The sequence below is a fragment of the Ranitomeya imitator genome, chromosome 5 (assembly GCF_032444005.1).
Source record: "Ranitomeya imitator isolate aRanImi1 chromosome 5, aRanImi1.pri, whole genome shotgun sequence".
NCBI classification, from domain to species: domain Eukaryota; kingdom Metazoa; phylum Chordata; class Amphibia; order Anura; family Dendrobatidae; genus Ranitomeya; species Ranitomeya imitator.
In genome coordinates, this window is record NC_091286.1 from 149,006,837 (window position 1) to 149,023,116 (window position 16,280).

The following is a 16,280-nucleotide window of genomic DNA, read 5'->3' on the forward strand; positions in this document are numbered from 1 at the left end:
CCAAAGGTTTTCTATAGGGTTGAGATCTGGAGACTGGCTAGGCCACTCCAGGACCTTGAAATGCTTCTTACGAAGCCACTCCTTCGTTGCCCTGGCGGTGTGTTTTGCATCATTATCATGTTGAAAGACCCAGCCACGTTTCATCTTCAATGCCCTTGCTGATGGAAGGAGGTTTGCACTCAAAATCTCACGATACATGGCCCCATTCATTCTTTCATGTACCCGGATCAGTCGTCCTGGCCCCTTTGCAGAGAAACAGCCCCAAAGCATGATGTTTCCACCACCATGCTTTACAGTAGGTATGGTGTTTGATGGATGCAACTCAGTATTCTTTTTCCTCCAAACACGACAAGTTGTGTTTCTACCAAACAGTTCCAGTTTGGTTTCATCAGACCATAGGACATTCTCCCAAAACTCCTCTGGATCATCCAAATGCTCTCTAGCAAACTTCAGACGGGCCCGGACATGTACTGGCTTAAGCAGTGGGACACGTCTGGCACTGCAGGATCTGAGTCCATGGTGGCGTAGTGTGTTACTTATGGTAGGCCTTGTTACATTGGTCCCAGCTCTCTGCAGTTCATTCACTAGGTCCCCCCGCGTGGTTCTGGGATTTTTGCTCACCGTTCTTGTGATCATTCTGACCCCACGGGGTGGGATTTTGCGTGGAGCCCCAGATCGAGGGAGATTATCAGTGGTCTTGTATGTCTTCCATTTTCTAATTATTGCTCCCACTGTTGATTTCTTCACTCCAAGCTGGTTGGCTATTGCAGATTCAGTCTTCCCAGCCTGGTGCAGGGCTACAATTTTGTTTCTGGTGTCCTTTGACAGCTCTTTGGTCTTCACCATAGTGGAGTTTGGAGTCAGACTGTTTGAGGGTGTGCACAGGTGTCTTTTTATACTGATAACAAGTTTAAACAGGTGCCATTACTACAGGTAATGAGTGGAGGAAAGAGGAGACTCTTAAAGAAGAAGTTACAGGTCTGTGAGAGCCAGAAATCTTGATTGTTTGTTTCTGACCAAATACTTATTTTCCACCATAATATGCAAATAAAATGTTAAAAAACAGACAATGTGATTTTCTGGATTTTTTTTTCTCAGTTTGTCTCCCATAGTTGAGGTCTACCTATGATGTAAATTACAGACGCCTCTCATCTTTTTAAGTGGTGGAACTTGCACTATTGCTGACTGACTAAATACTTTTTTGCCCCACTGTATATATATATAAAAAAATACAATACTTACCTCTCCTCGTTCCCCCAGTAACTGGCTTCTGCAGCTTGTCTCATCAGCTCCACTGCTGGCACAGCATGGTACATGATGAAGTGACGTCATTGCTTGCCCGCTGAGTCAGAGGCAGAGTGGGAGTGATGGGAGAGGGAGCGTCATCTGACACTCTCTCGTCCATCATTGCTTTCAATTGTATTGGCATCTATGATGCTGATAAGTTGAATGCACAATGCGGAGGGAGGGGGTGGCACCGGCCCCCCTTTCTCACAGGCCTCATAGCGGCCACTGGCGGGGGCCCCAAGAGGAGTGGGAGCCATTGGCAGCTGCCTAGTCTGCCTGGCCCTAACGCCGGCCCTTCCAATATCAGTATAAAAAGAGAGAATGTTTCAGTGACATAAAAATGAAGCTCCACGTATTGCGAAAGAAAGATGCAATAATTTCTAGAGTATCTCTACTGGAACATTTTACAGCTCTTTAAACTGCCCGTATAAAAAACGGAAATATGACTGGTGAAGAATATGGGTAAATGGCCCGGTATAGAATCTTAACCTTAACTGTAATTTCTAAAGGGCCAACAATTTTCTAAAAATTGAAGTTGTGACATAATGGAGTGGTGTCTGTACATGTACAATAGCCGAGTTTCCTTTTAATCAGTCAGTGAAAATATTTCCGCTACATCTACTGTATAGCTCTCCTTTCCATAGAAATATGTGGCATTATCTACGGACAATGACTGTTGTAAATCTGTAAATGTAACATCTATCCTTTTCATGATGTTTGTTCTGTAGGTAATAAATATATGTGTGTACTTATACTATGGAAGCATATCTCACCAAATGAATAAAAATATGCTTAAGACGCATACACTAGTTTACAGTGAGTGAGTAAAAAGGTGTCCAGGTGCAGCATCTACATGTAAAATAGAAATGAGCACTGTACTTTTCTATTAATCTTGTTTAAATAAATCATATTTTTCCTAATTCTTTGCAAATTTTTGTCTTTTGTTCATGTTTTTTAAGATCCACAATATATTTGTGTAGCAAAAATAATTTGCTTTGCTTCGAGTTATGCAGAGCTCATAAATATAGAGGGCGTCCTGACCGTAGGTTTACTGTCCTCTAGAGATAATTTCTGCTGATTAAAACTGTGATTTTATTTAAAAAAAAAAAAAAACTACAGCAAGGAGCACAGTAAATGACACATTGTCTTTGCCCCTACATCATGCTGCTCACAAATTAGACAGCAAAAACCTTCTGATATATTACTTTTAAAGGGGAACCTGTCAGTAGAATCTACCCTGTTAAGCAGTCTATGATCATGTTAGTGATGAGAATGGAGTTCCGGTAGGGTGTCCGCTATTAGTAGGAAATCAACTAGATTTGGCACTATTATGATGTTTTTCCACCACATACCGTAATTGCCATAATTTCTGCAATTATCTTGATAAAAAATCTGAATGGAGGAGGACATACAAAAGGGGAGGCACCTGAATTGATGATGTTGAAATTCTGAGCTGAATGTTCTTGCAAATCTTAAATGTTTCTGACAAGATGGGTGCATTGGTGTCATGCCGTTGCTGCCGCCGCCTCTTCCCACTGCAGCTCGCCGGGTGCGCGCGCGCGCCGCATTCAGCTCTGCGCGTGCGCACATCTGATTCCTCTGTTGGAGCTCTTTCCTGTCCTCTCTGTCATCCTGGAGGACTGTAACCCGGAAGTAGCTCCCATGCTGCTATGTAAACTGCTTCCTGCTGCTTCTCTGTGCCTGATGTTCATTTGTGTTTACAAGTGCTTCTGGCCACCTGTGGTCTCTGAGCGTTCCTAGCTCTCTGACTTTGGGTCTCCTCCGCCCTCTGCAGTGCCTGCCTGTTTCCTGTGTTCCTGCCTTGTTCCTTCAGTTCCTTTTCCTCTGCAGTACCTGCCCGGCTCCTATATCTTTTCCTTGCTCCCGTCAGCCTCGGTCTCTCCATATTGTCCTGCCAGTCTCCGTGCCTCTGTAGCGTTCCCATCTTCTCCCTTGTCTCAGTATTTCCTTTCGGTTCCCTCTTTCCCTTTGTGCCTGCTGTGTTCCCATCTGTTCTCAGTCGACCCTCCAGCTTCCGTGGCGATAGTCCCTCACGGGCCTGCCCCTAACTCTCCCTGTATAGGGGGCGGTCCACCTGGTCAGCTCGTCCGAGAGGGGTTCGTCATCACGGTCCAGTGGGTCCACTCTCCGTTTGAATATACATGCTCTAATCGGACTGCACTCGGGTGACATCTGAGTGCAGCCAGATTCTTACAGCGTCACAGTAACATCAGGCCATGGACCCCGCTGGAGTCTCTGCCACTCAAAAGGAGTTACTCTTTTTGCGTGAAAACCAGACTAGGATCATGTCATTTTTAAAGAATATGGAGTCTCGCCTAGCGGCTTTACAGCCTTCTGATCCTGGTATTGCTCCGCAGTTGGTTGCCCTTCAGCAGGAGCTGGGTCAACAACGGGACACTCGGTCCCATATTTTGAATTTTATGGCCTCCATTAATGATCGGCTTCGCTCCCTCCAGAATGTGGCCTCTGGTTCCACTCCTGTCTCTGCGCCACAACCCTCTCCCCGACTTGCTAGACCTCCTCGGTATGGTGGGGATTCTAAAGCGTGCCGTGGCTTTCTTAATCAATGCCAGTTGCATTTTGAATTGTCTCCGCTACTTTATCCTACCGACCGAGCTAAGGTTGCTTTTATAGTATCCCATTTGGAGGGTGAGGCTTTGGCATGGGTTAATCCCCTCTGGGAGCGTGATGATCCTTTGGTCTCCCAACTCAATCCGTTCCTGGATACCTTCCGTAAGGTTTTTGATGAACCTGGTCGTCTGGTCTCTACCACTGAGTCCCTCTTTAACCTTTACCAGGGTACTCTCTCAGTAGCCCAGTACGCCATCCGTTTCCGGACTCTGTCCTCAGACCTTGGGTGGAATAATGAGGCTTTGGTTGGAGCGTTTTGGCGTGGTTTGTCTTCACGGATTAAGGATGAGTTGGCGGGACAGGACACTCCCACCTCTTTGGATGATCTTATCTCCTTGGCCATACGCATTGATCTGCGCTTTCAGGAGCGCACTCGTGAGCTTGCCAGAGAGAGGAGACCTCTTCGCCAGACCACTGTTGCTCGAGGGACTTCCTTTTCTCAAGCAGCCCCGGTGGCTTCTTCATCTTCTCCTGAACCCATGCAGGTCGATCGCCTTAAGTCTTCTGAGCAACGCCGCAAAGAGAGACTCGCACAAGGTCTTTGTTTTTACTTCGGCAGTGCCTCTCATCTCTTACGCGCGTGTCCTCAGAAGTCGGGAAACGCATCCGCCTAGGACAGGTAAGAGAGGCCTTCCTAGGTGGTTATGATTCCTCTCCGCCTCTGGTTTTGTCTGTTATTCTTCATTTAGGTTCCCATCACTTTTCTCTGGAGGCTTATGTTGATTCAGGAGCGGCTGGGAACTTTGTTCAGCTCGAGGTTGTTAACAGGCTTGGGATACCTGTTAGACCCTTGGAGACTCCTAGACAAATAGCTTCTGTCGATGGTCAGCCTTTGCGGGAGACCGTCAACTTGGTTACGGAGGAAGTCGAACTTCAGATTGGAGCACTTCATCGTGAGAAACTGGCCTTTTATGTTTTACCCTCTTTGTCTCATTCTTTCCTTTTGGGTCTTCCTTGGTTGAGAGATCACGAACCCACGCTGGACTGGCGTACTGGAGATGTTCTACGGTGGGGACAGTCTTGTCTGAACAGGTGCCTGCTTCCCGTCAAGCCTGCGTCCTCCTCTTGGTCTGCTTCGGAATCCATGGGAATTCCTCCTGCCTATTGCGCTTTCTCGGACGTCTTTAACAAGAAGGAAGCGGAGATTTTGCCGCCGCACCGTTCTTATGACTGCCCGATAGACCTTGTTCCTGGTTCTACTCCACCTAGGGGTCGTATTTACCCATTGTCTCCTACCGAGACGCAAGCCATGTCCGAATATATTCAAGAGAATCTGGCCAGAGGCTTCATTCGAAAGTCTTCCTCACCTGCAGGAGCTGGGTTCTTCTTCGTTAAAAAGAAGGACGGTTCTCTTCGCCCATGTATAGACTACCGGGGTCTCAACACCATCACGATCAAAAACAAGTACCCACTTCCTCTCATACCAGAACTCTTTGATCGTCTGCGTGGAGCACGAATCTTTACCAAATTGGATCTCAGAGGAGCTTATAATTTGATCCGTATCCGTTCTGGTGACGAGTGGAAGACTGCGTTTAATACCAGAGATGGTCATTATGAATATTTGGTTATGCCCTTCGGTTTATGCAATGCACCCGCAGTCTTCCAGGAGTTCGTAAATGATGTTTTTCGGGATCTACTTTACACCTGTGTTGTAGTGTACTTGGACGATATCCTTGTGTTTTCTCCAGATCTGTCTACTCACAGAAGAGATGTACGGCAAGTACTTCAGCGTTTGAGAGAGAATCGGCTGTATGCAAAACTGGAAAAATGTGTCTTCGAACAGTCATCTCTACCCTTCTTGGGTTTCATCATTTCCGACGCTGGTTTGTGTATGGATCCGGGAAAAGTTTCTGCCGTGCTCAACTGGCCGCGTCCTCTTGGAGTGAAAGCAGTTCAGCGATTTCTTGGATTTGCTAACTACTATCGGCAGTTTATACCTCACTTTTCCTCTCTTTCAGCTCCAATCTCCTCCATGATTCGGAAGGGTGCCAATCCTCATCTGTGGTCGTCTGAGGCCGAAGAGGCTTTCCGGTCCATCAAGCAAGCCTTTGCCTCAGCTCCTATTCTTCATCGTCCAGTGGCCAATAAACCCTTCATCCTTGAAGTAGATGCTTCTGCAATTGGAGCTGGAGCTGTGCTCTCGCAGAAATCCTCTTCTGGTCGTCTTGTGCCTTGTGGTTTTTCCTCAAAGATCTTCTCCTCCTCGGAAAAAAATTATTCCATCGGTGATAAAGAACTGTTGGCAATCAAGTTGGCATTAGAGGAGTGGCGGTACCTCTTAGAAGGGGCTTTACATCGTTTTATAATCTACAGCGATCACAAGAATCTGGTGTATATTCGTTCTGCGCAAAGACTTAATCCTCGGCAGGCCAGGTGGGCCTTGTTTTTCGCCAGGTTTGACTTCGAACTTCGTTTTTTGCCAGGAAATAAAAACTCCAAAGCCGATGCTCTGTCTAGGTCATTCCAGGTGGTGGATTTGGAGGACGAGCCTGCACACATCATTGATCCTGCCAGAGTCATCACAGTTGCTCCAGTCTCTCTTACTTCGTTGCCTCCGGGTAAGACCTTTGTCGCTGAAGGGAACAGGAGACGTGTCTTACTTTGGGGTCACGCCTCCAAACTGGCTGGACATGTTGGTTTCAAAAAAACCTTTCGTTTGATCTCTCGTTTTTACTGGTGGCCAACGTTGTCTAAGGATGTCCAAAGTTTTGTCGCCTCTTGTCCTTCCTGTGCCAAGAATAAGATTCCCAGGCAACTACCTTCTGGGCTTCTACATCCTTTGCCAGTACCTTCCTCTCCGTGGCAACATTTATCTATGGATTTCATCACTGATCTGCCTCATTCTTCTGGTTCCACCGCCATCTTCGTGGTCATGGACCGTTTCTCCAAGATGGCTCATTTCATCGCTCTCCCAGGTTTACCTTCTGCTCCCGAATTGGCAAAGATTTTTGTTCACCATATTTTTCGTCTTCATGGTCTTCCTTTACATATTGTTTCTGACCGAGGTGTTCAATTCACCGCCCGCTTCTGGAGATCCCTCTGCAGATCTATGAACATTTCGCTTGATTTTTCTTCGGCCTACCATCCACAGTCCAATGGCCAGGTGGAACGTACTAATCAGACCTTGGTAACTTATCTCCACCATTTCTCCAATTCTCATCAGAATGATTGGTCTGACTTACTGCCATGGGCTGAGTTTTCTTACAATAACCATCCCAGCGAAGCTACTAACAAATCTCCATTTTTTATCGTCTACGGTCAACATCCTGGTCTTCCTCTTCCGGTTCCTCCTGTCTCTACTGTACCAGCGGCTGATCTTCTGTCTAGAGAGTTCTCCAGGGTCTGGCAGGAGACCAAGTCCGCCCTTGAGTTGACTCAAGTTAGGATGAAGAGACATGCGGACAAAAGACGTCTTGATTCTCCTATATTCCATCCTGGGGACAAGGTTTGGGTTTCTTCTAAATTTATCCGTCTCAAAATCCCTTCACATAAGCTGGGTCCTCGCTATATCGGTCCATTCGAAGTTTTGTCTCGTATTAATGACGTTTCTTACAAACTTAAGTTGCCGGCCTCTCTGCGTATTTCTAATTCTTTTCATGTGTCTCTCCTTAAACCTGTAGTTTTTAATCAGTTTCATTCTTCTAACCTTTGTTCTCCTTCGCCTGTTTCCGAGGATGATGTCTTTGAGGTTAGGGACATCTTAGCCATGAAAAAACTTAGAGGGAGAACTTTGTTTTTGGTTGACTGGAAGGGTTTTGGTCCTGAGGAGAGGTCCTGGGAGCCTCGAGAGAACATTCGGGCTCCTCGTATTTTGTCCCGGTTTCTTTCTAGTCTTAAAAAGGAGGGGCGTAAAGGTGGGGGTACTGTCATGCCGTTGCTGCCGCCGCCTCTTCCCACTGCAGCTCGCCGGGTGCGCGCGCGCGCCGCATTCAGCTCTGCGCGTGCGCACATCTGATTCCTCTGTTGGCGCTCTTTCCTGTCCTCTCTGTCATCCTGGAGGACTGTAACCCGGAAGTAGCTCCCATGCTGCTATGTAAACTGCTTCCTGCTGCTTCTCTGTGCCTGATGTTCATTTGTGTTTACAAGTGCTTCTGGCCACCTGTGGTCTCTGAGCGTTCCTAGCTCTCTGACTTTGGGTCTCCTCCGCCCTCTGCAGTGCCTGCCTGTTTCCTGTGTTCCTGCCTTGTTCCTTCAGTTCCTTTTCCTCTGCAGTACCTGCCCGGCTCCTATATCTTTTCCTTGCTCCCGTCAGCCTCGGTCTCTCCATATTGTCCTGCCAGTCTCCGTGCCTCTGTAGCGTTCCCATCTTCTCCCTTGTCTCAGTATTTCCTTTCGGTTCCCTCTTTCCCTTTGTGCCTGCTGTGTTCCCATCTGTTCTCAGTCGACCCTCCAGCTTCCGTGGCGATAGTCCCTCACGGGCCTGCCCCTAACTCTCCCTGTATAGGGGGCGGTCCACCTGGTCAGCTCGTCCGAGAGGGGTTCGTCATCACGGTCCAGTGGGTCCACTCTCCGTTTGAATATACATGCTCTAATCGGACTGCACTCGGGTGACATCCGAGTGCAGCCAGATTCTTACAGCGTCACAATTGGAACATGCTAATATTCGTCTTCTAGATCTAACGTGGTGCACGTGACTGAATTTTGATTTTTCAAATGTATAGTTGTTTTAAAGGATTCTATCTTGAATCTTTTGTAGGATCTGTTTAGAGGTTTTAGGCTTATAGTCAGTCATAATTCGCCATTGGGCTTCTTTATGAGAAATAATGTGGAATAATGGCCTATGTACTGTTAGCACTGAGGATCTAGATATCTGTGGTGTTGTCAGCTGAAATTTTGTTGGAGGAAACTGTGAAATCTGTATTTTGTATCCTGGAGCCATTCATTCTGAGTTATAATCCTCTTCTGGCATGATTGTCTTCGCATATTAGGTGTTGGATTGTATATGAAGCCACTGTCTCTTCCTCGTTACCTGTAAGTCAATCTGCCAGTTTTCCCTGAGTGCTCGGCTTACAAAAGTCAGTAAACCTCCTAGGTTTTTCTTGTGGAAACCCATCTTTTTTTTCTGTATTCTCTATTTTTTTGTAAAGAAAACAAATAAACAAGATTAAAGAAACAAAAGCATAACATACAGTATGTATATGTGATAAGACTTCACTACTTGCATCCAGACTGACTCTGTGTATCCGCCATGAACCCCGTAGCCAACTTCAGTAATAGCAGAGATTCCAGGATCTTCTAGATGTTTTAATCTAGAGACAGTCTTCTAACTGGTTGATCCAGATGTGTGTTGATCTAGCGACTGAAGTAGCTGCTATACTTGTTTAACTATGCCGAGAAGGTTTCCCATCTTTCAAGCAGTCTGTCTGCTTTTCTATCCATCAGATCTTTAAAATAGGAGGAGTCTCCAAAGGGAATTGAGTTTTTTTTATCACCTTTGTGATTTTTGGTACTACAGTAGATCCAAATCTGTACATCTTCTTGGTCACACAGCATGGCTTTTTATTTTAGAGTTTACAGGAATGACCCTTTTTCTTCTTCGAGCAAAAATTTCATATTGTAGTGTCTGGAATTGTAGTGCTCCAGAAAGTCCTCATCGTGTTTCTCACTGCATGCACTAAATCTGTATTTTTTCTTTTTCTCTTCTGGAACTGAGGGCGTAACAATTTCTCCATCTCTAGATCATCCCCTGAGTAGTATGAGACCTCAGTCTCCTCCAATGAACTAGAGTTTAAATCCAATTGGGGTAATGTATTCCTAGGAGCTGAAGGAGTAGCCTGAGAATGGCATAAGGCTAGCAACTGTACTCTGTACTTCTCTAATTACAGCCCTCATTTTGGCCATAAAAGAAGACTGTGTTTTTTTTTTTAACTATGTAACTTCTCAATGAAAGTCTAAGAGCCAGAACGAGTCCAGAACGAGGCTCTCATAGACTTGCATTGAGAGCTTGTGACCGTTACCTCTGACTTTCGGTCAGTTAGGAGCTGCAGTCACAAGATGGCACAGCGAAACTGAAGCAGTGCCGGGAACAGAAGACAACTGTGGCTGGTAAGTATAGTACTAGGTAGGGTTGAGCGAAACGGGTCGAACATTTTCAAAAGTCGCCGACTTTTGGCTAAGTCGGGGTTTCATGAAACCCGATCCGACCCCTGTGCGGGGTCGGCCATGCGGTACGCGACTTTCGCGCCAAAGTCGCGTTTCAATGACGCGAAAAGCGCCATTTCTCAGCCAATGAAGGTAAACGCAGAGTGTGGGCAGCGTGATGACATAGGTCCTGGTCCCCACCATCTTAGAGAAGGGCATTGCAGTGATTGGCTTGCTGTCTGCAACGTCACAGGGGCTATAAAGAGGCGTTCCCGCCGACCGCCATCTTACTGCTGCTGATCTGAGCTTAGGGAGAGGTTGCTGCCGCTTTGTCAGAAGCAGGGATAGCGTTAGGCAGGGTCCATTAACCACAAAACCGCTTGTGCTGCAGCGATTTGCACTGTCCAACACCACCCTCGGTGTGCAGGGACAGTGGAAGTTTTTTTTTTTTTTTTTTCCCCTCAGCGCTGTAGCTCATTGGGCTGCCCTAGAAGGCTCCCTGATAGCTGCATTGCTGTGTGTACGCCGCTGTGCAAACCAACTGCTTTTTTCAAAGCACAAATCCTCTTGTTCCTTCCTTTCTGCACAGCTATCTTTTTTGTTTGTCCACACTTTTTATTTCATTTGTGCATCAGTCCACTCCTTATTGCTGCCTGCCATACCTGGCTGAGATTACTGCAGGCAGGGAGATAGTAGCTGCCTGCCATACCTGGCTGAGATTACTGCAGGCAGGGAGATAGTAATTGTGGAAACAGGAACACATGGGCTACTTGCACAGTGAACAAGTCTGTAAGAACATGTTCACACACCACCAAGAAACCTGAAGACACAAAAGAGAATGGTAAAACCAAAAACACTCAGTTTGTTCACTGTGCAAGTAGCCCATGTGTTCCTGTTTCCATGATTGTTCTCTTGTGTCTACAAGACTGGGGAGTTCCACCACTCCTCTTGGGCTAGCTGCACAAAAGCTGTTCTGCCCTGTATGCACACATGGATTTTTCCTCTCTGAACCCTGTTCACACAGGTAATATACAGATGATCAGGTTTTTAAATACATCAGATAGGGATTGCATACATTAGTTAGGACTGCTCTGATATGGGTATACCGTGAAGATTGGTAGAGCAGCTTAGTATACATTTTTTGCAAAAAACGTATCAACCAAATACCCTGTTATTTACATCTTTTACTAGCACTTGCGGATTACTGCAAACATTTTTTTAAACTGAGTGTTTTTGGTTTTACCATTCTCTTTTGTGTCTTCAGGTTTCTTGGTGGTGTGTGAACATGTTCTTACAGACTTGTTCACTGTGCAAGTAGCCCATGTGTTCCTGTTTCCATAATTGTTCTCTTGTGTCTACAAGACTGGGGAGTTCCACCACTCCTCTTGGGCTAGCTGCACAAAAGCTGTTCTGCCCTGTATGCACACATGGATTTTTCCTCTCTGAACCCTGTTCACACAGGTAATATACAGATGATCAGGTTTTTAAATACATCAGATAGGGATTGCATACATTAGTTAGGACTGCTCTGATATGGGTATACCGTGAAGATTGGTAGAGCAGCTTAGTATACATTTTTTGCAAAAAACGTATCAACCAAATACCCTGTTATTTACATCTTTTACTAGCACTTGCGGATTACTGCAAACATTTTTTTAAACTGAGTGTTTTTGGTTTTACCATTCTCTTTTGTGTCTTCAGGTTTCTTGGTGGTGTGTGAACATGTTCTTACAGACTTGTTCACTGTGCAAGTAGCCCATGTGTTCCTGTTTCCATAATTGTTCTCTTGTGTCTACAAGACTGGGGAGTTCCACCACTCCTCTTGGGCTAGCTGCACAAAAGCTGTTCTGCCCTGTATGCACACATGGATTTTTCCTCTCTGAACCCTGTTCACACAGGTAATATACAGATGATCAGGTTTTTAAATACATCAGATAGGGATTGCATACATTAGTTAGGACTGCTCTGATATGGGTATACCGTGAAGATTGGTAGAGCAGCTTAGTATACATTTTTTGCAAAAAACGTATCAACCAAATACCCTGTTATTTACATCTTTTACTAGCACTTGCGGATTACTGCAAACATTTTTTTAAACTGAGTGTTTTTGGTTTTACCATTCTCTTTTGTGTCTTCAGGGAGATAGTAATTGTAGGACATTCCCTGTTTTTTTTTTTTTTTTTTTTTTTGGTGGGAGATTAAGATTGGCAATTTGGCATTTCTGCTAGAGTGCCATCCCTGTGTGTGCCATCTCTCTCACATAGTGGGCCATAGAAAGCCTTTTCATTTTTCTGTATTTTTTTTTGTGGGGTGTATAAATTCTCCCTGATAAAAATACAGTGGGAGATTAATATTGGCCTTTGGGCTTGTGTGCCAGTCCTGAGTGTGCCATCTCTCTCACAAATAGTGGGCCATAGAAAGCCTATTTTATTTTTTTTTGGGTTTTATAAATTCTCCCTGAAAAAAAGGGAGATTAATATTGGCCTCTGGGCTTGTGTGCCAGTCCTGAGCGTGCCATCTGTGCCAGCCCTGAGCGTGCCATCTCTCTCACAAATAGTGGGCCATAGAAAGCCTATTTAATTTTTTTTTTGGTTTTATAAATTCTCCCTGAAAAAAAGGGAGATTAATATTGGCCTCTGGGCTTGTGTGCCAGTTGTGAGCGTGCCATCTGTGCCAGTCCTGAGCGTGCCATCTCTCTCACAAATAGTGGGCCATAGAAAGCCTATTTAATTTTTTTTTTGGTTTTATAAATTTTCCCTGAAAAAAGGGAGATTAATATTGGCCTCTGGGCTTGTGTGCCAGTTGTGAGCGTGCCATCTGTGCCAGTCCTGAGCGTGCCATCTCTCTCACAAATAGTGGGCCATAGAAAGCCTATTTAAATATTTTTTTGGTTTTATAAATTCTCCCAGAAAAAAAGGGAGATTAATATTGGCCTCTGGGCTTCTGTGCCAGTCCTGAGCGTGCCATCTGTGCCAGTCCTGAGCGTCCCATCTCTCTCACAAATAGTGGGCCATAGAAAGCCTATTTAATTTTTTTTTTGGTTTTATAAATTTTCCCTGAAAAAAGGGAGATTAATATTGGCCTCTGGGCTTGTGTGCCAGTTGTGAGCGTGCCATCTGTGCCAGTCCTGAGCGTGCCATCTCTCTCACAAATAGTGGGCCATAGAAAGCCTATTTAAATATTTTTTTGGTTTTATAAATTCTCCCAGAAAAAAAGGGAGATTAATATTGGCCTCTGGGCTTCTGTGCCAGTCCTGAGCGTGCCATCTGTGCCAGTCCTGAGCGTCCCATCTCTCTCACAAATAGTGGGCCATAGAAAGCCTATTTAATTTTTTTTTTGGTTTTATAAATTTTCCCTGAAAAAAGGGAGATTAATATTGGCCTCTGGGCTTGTGTGCCAGTTGTGAGCGTGCCATCTGTGCCAGTCCTGAGCGTGCCATCTCTCTCACAAATAGTGGGCCATAGAAAGCCTATTTAATTTTTTTTTTGGTTTTATAAATTTTCCCTGAAAAAAGGGAGATTAATATTGGCCTCTGGGCTTGTGTGCCAGTTGTGAGCGTGCCATCTGTGCCAGTCCTGAGCGTGCCATCTCTCTCACAAATAGTGGGCCATAGAAAGCCTATTTAAATATTTTTTTGGTTTTATAAATTCTCCCAGAAAAAAAGGGAGATTAATATTGGCCTCTGGGCTTCTGTGCCAGTCCTGAGCGTGCCATCTGTGCCAGTCCTGAGCGTCCCATCTCTCTCACAAATAGTGGGCCATAGAAAGCCTATTTTTTTTTTTGGGGGGGTTTTAGAAATTCTCCCTGGAAAAAAAAAGGGAGATTAATATTGCCCTTTGGGCTTGTGTGCCAGTACTAAGCGTTCCATCTCTCTCTCTCTCTCTTAGTCAGTGGGCCATAGAACGCCTATTTTTGGTTTTATTTGTTTTCTAAATTCTCCCTGAAAAAATCATTTTATTTTATTTGGTTTCTAAATTCTTCCTGATAAAATCATATTTTTTTTATTATTTTTTTTTCTAAAGTCTCCCTGAAAAAAAAAAAAAAAAAACAACCAAAAAAAACAGTGGGAGATTAATATTGGCCTTTCTGCTTGGGTGCCAGTCTTGACTCCTGGGTGTGCCATCTCTCTCTCTCTCTCTCTCTCTCTCCAATTGTGGTCCATAGAAAGCCTATATTTTTTTTCCTTGATTTGGGTTCCAAAATCTACCAGAGAAAATAACTCCATCAATCATTGGTAGAAAAATATTGGCCTCTGGGCTTGTGTGCCACTCCTGATTCCTGTGTGCGTCATCTCTCACTCAGTGGCCCATAGAAAGCATATAGTTTGTTACATTTGTTTTCTAAATTCTCCCTGCAAAAATCAATTTTTTTTTTTTGGGGGGGTTTCTAAAGTGTTCCTGAAAAAAATAAAAATAAAAAAAAAATAATAGTGTGACATTAATATTAACATTTGTGCTTCAGTGACAGTCCTGCGTGTGGGGCATCTCTCTAATTTGCAGCCACCAAAAAAAGAGTGTGTAACATTGGGCCTGATTTTCGCTGTGGTCTCACCAACCTGTAAAGGGGTAGCTAAATCATACTGAAGTTATAGCTCACCGTGTAAGTTGTGTGACTGCAACAAATAACGTTAGTTTGGTTACGTTTTTAAAACAATGAGGAAGTCTAGTGGAAGAGGTCGTGGCCGGGGGCGTTCATTGTCAGCTGGTAATGAGGGTAGTGGTAGTGGTGGAGCATCAGGTGGTCGTGGGGAAAAAAATATTGCACCTAAGTCTGGAGCTGTGGAGCCAGGTTCGTCGTCCGGCTACACAAGGCCTCGAACGCTCCCTTTTCTGGGATTAGGAAAACCGCTTTTAAAGCCGGAGCAGCAAGAGCAAGTTTTGGCTTATCTTGCTGACTCAGCCTCTAGCTCTTTTGCCTCCTCTCGTGAAACTGGTAAAAGTAAAAGCAGCGCGTCGTTAGTGGATGTTCACGGTCAGGGACAAGTCACTTCCTTGTCCTCTTCAGCAAAAACAACAACAGAGAAGAATGCAGCAGGCGACACAACGGGTTACTCCATGGAGCTCTTTACACATACCGTCCCTGGCTTAGAAAGTGAAGCAGTTAACAGTCCATGCCCATTACAAATTGAATCTGACATGGAGTGCACTGACGCACAGCCACAGCCAGACTACTATGCTGGTCCTTTGACTCAGACCACAACATTGCCCTCGCAGGGTGCTGATCAAGAATCAGACCCTGATGAGACTATGTTGCCCCATCACGAACGCTATACCACCGAACGACACGGTGACACAGACGAAGTTGCGCAGGAGGTACAAGAAGAGTTATTAGATGACCCAGTTCTTGACCCCGATTGGCAGCCATTGGGGGAACAGGGTGCAGGCGGCAGCAGTTCTGAAGCAGAGGAGGAGGAGGGGCCGCAGCAGGCATCAACATCGCCACAGGTTCCATCTGCCGGGCCCGTATCTTGCCCAAAACGCGTGGCAAAGCCAAAACCTGGTGGAGGACAGCGTGGCCATCCGGTTAAAGCTCAGTCTGCAATGCCTGAAAAGGTATCCGATGCTAGAAAGAGTGCAGTCTGGCATTTTTTTAAACAACATCCAATTGATCAGCGCAAAGTCATCTGTCAAAAATGTTCTACTTCCTTAAGCAGAGGTCAGAATCTGAAAAGTCTCAATACTAGTTGCATGCATAGACATTTAACCACCATGCATTTGAAAGCTTGGACTAACTACCAAACGTCCCTTAAGGTTGTTGCACCCTCGGCCAATGAAGCTAGTCATCAACGCAACATCCCTTCCGGCAGTGTAGGACCACCATTTAGCGCACCACCTGCTGTATCTGTGCAGGTATCTTTGCCAGGCCAAAGCAGTCAGGGTCAGGGAATCACCAGTTTCGTAGTAGGAAACACTGCATCTAGGGCACCGGCGGCAACAATACCATCTCCCACCGTCTCTCAGTCTGCCATGTCCACCGGCACCCCCGCTAGTTCCACGATCTCCATCTCTCCAGTCCAGCTCACCCTACATGAGACTATGGTTAGAAAAAGGAAGTACTTAGCCTCGCATCCGCGTACACAGGGTTTGAACGCCCACATAGCTAGACTAATCTCGTTAGAGATGATGCCCTACCGGTTAGTTGAAAGCGAAGCTTTCAAAGACCTGATGGACTACGCTGTACCACGCTACGAGCTACCCAGTCGACACTTTTTTTCCAGAAAAGCCATCCCAGCCCTCCACCAGCATGTTAAAGAGCGCATC